Raw genomic sequence first — 2,500 nt, forward strand, 5'->3', positions numbered from 1 at the left:
GAATTAGCTTGTATTTATTTATGCTGTTTTTCCTCCTTTCTGAACTTTGTAGGTTCTTGATATCAAAGTAATTAAATTCACTGTAAATTATATATAAGCATCAATATCAAATGCTTCTAAGGCATAAAATATGACATTACTCAGCTATTCATGTAACTGCCACAGCTTATGAAATATGGCCATTGATGTAGACTGTAAGACATGATGGCTTCAGTAGGTTATATATGATATTATTTAAAGTTTGTTCTTTCAGTGATTGATATCCACCAATTGAAAGTAAATCTTGAGAGGTTGTCTATATAATCCTTACTAGTTGAAAAACTTGAGTAAATAGCTCTTTATCTGATTGTGAATAGATGAACATTGACAGCACAGTAATGATTTTTAACACACTATTGAAGTGTAAGAGAGACTTTAATTTGCATAACTTCCCTTCCAGACATGGCTTTATCCAATTGATTGATTTTGCCTAGATTTTGCTCTTGTTATTGTTGCACCAGATATAGTGCCCAAATTTCTCACTTTGCTGAAGCTGTATTGTATATTCTGCAGTATAAGTCTCACCTTGTTGTCTGTGTGAACTATCACAGTTTGAAATTTAGCACAGCAATTCATTCTGAGGAATTCTTGAAAATTTCTAACAGATTAGATTGAAAGATAGTGAATTAAGTGAAATTATCTAGAACAGCCACAAATGCTATTAAGATATATTAAGACTGTGTCTGTTTACCTGATCAAATTGTATGCATATTTGTATGTGTGACCTGTTCGTGATATCACTACCCATGCTAAATAAAGGGAGTTGGAAGGAAACATGCCATCATTTATTCATTCTTTTAGACACTTTCTTTATCAGTCATGTATTTCTATTTTGCTGAATGGAACATTAAGCACATGGATGATATGAAGTACCTCATTGCTTGTGCATTTCATATTGAAAATCACTGAATAAGTAAGCTAATTATCAAAAGTAGTATGACTTTGCATCAATTTGGAAGCTGATGTTGATTAAGGAATTAAAGGGAATGAATCTTTCTACTTGTAGAAAAAGGATATGCAGAGATATAGATATATATAGATACTACAAATAGATGTGATAAGAAAATGGAAACTGATGAAGCATGTTTACTAATACAATTTTACTGTATACAAAAAAAGGACTGTCAGTTTTGATGTAGTTAAAGTGATGCTGCAGTCTCAAATACATTCTTTTTATTTGTTATGTTAGGTTGAACAAAACTTCAAATGAATTTTCCCAAAGTAAACTGACTAGAAAAATAACCAAAGAAAGTGTCATTTACTATAGAGGAATTCCTAGTTCAATGGTTCTCAGTACCTCATGTCATATTCCTGCTGTTGTCATGATCCCAGTCTGTCATAATTCCTCTCTTAGCTCTCCAGTGAGGGGGATGGCTATAGCTGTCATGTTGTAATGGTCAGTGACGTATATATGCATCATGACTTGCAATGGGTGGGCTGGCTGTGCAGAGATTAGGCTTAGGCCTAACCATGATCCCAGGTCGCTCCAGTTCTTCGCTTATTTTAGATGAGAATTTTATTATTATCTTTACTGTTTTTCCTTTTCTTGTGACAGTCATTGAGTCAATTTATGAAAGAGAATTGAGTAATTAAGTTAATAAAACAAAAGAAAAGAAAGCAGAAAAAATATATAATGAAATCCTATTCATACTAAAAACTTACATTGAGTTAATGTTCACTTTGACCTTTTTTTGTAGAGTACCTAGACATGAAAATGGAAGAATTTCAATTGTTATTGCCTTTCTGTAAATGGATATACATATATACTGGTACACTGAACAGATTACACTGTCTTTCTTATCTGGTAGAAATTCCTCCCCAATTCCTCAGTGCTTTGATTATTTATTTCTCTTCTTTGATTTGCATTTCCAATTCCAGCCTTTATTGCTAGGATCTTGTAAGGTAGCCATTTCTTCCCAAATTTGGAATTTCACTTATATTCCTCCCTTATTGGTAATTACTTAGAGTAGGACCCTCCACACTTTGCAGTCTGTCAAAGGCCAACAATCTTCCATATGTTTAGCCATCAAGATAGAGCTAGGACTGGTTCCTTATTTGACATTACATTCCTTAGGAGAACCTGTCCAGTTGGTATGTGCTTGTGGTTTTGCTATGAGGTCATTGACAGCTTATATACCTAGGTAGTGTAGACCATTACTCTGGCTCTCAGACCAGGAAGTCAGTAGACAGATTAGCATCACTTGCTATGAAGTGGTTTGATAAGAGTATTTGAATATCCTGGTACTTGTGGAGAAGGACCAACCCACTTGTCTTCAAGGCTGTGATACTGTTGGTTTTGCCCTACAAAAGAGAAACCTGCATGCCATACCTGGGTCTTGGAGTCTTATCTTTATGCCTTTTGCATTAGGTCCCTGCACTGGATCATATGATACAGCTGTTATGTCCATGGGTCCAGCCAATAGTTACACCATGAGACTAGTGTAGGACTGTGAACTCAGGC

General features: G+C 34.8%; 1 protein-coding gene across 4 annotated transcripts in view; it reads left to right on the forward strand.

Moving 5' to 3' along the window:
- The window catches only part of LOC113800501 (WD repeat-containing protein 48), a 27,136-nt gene that overhangs the window by 585 nt on the left and 24,051 nt on the right, over positions 1-2,500 (forward strand). The gene's annotated exons all lie outside the window — the stretch shown is intronic.

This window comes from Penaeus vannamei, chromosome 31 (genome assembly GCF_042767895.1).
Source record: "Penaeus vannamei isolate JL-2024 chromosome 31, ASM4276789v1, whole genome shotgun sequence".
Classification (NCBI taxonomy): Eukaryota; Metazoa; Arthropoda; class Malacostraca; order Decapoda; family Penaeidae; genus Penaeus; species Penaeus vannamei.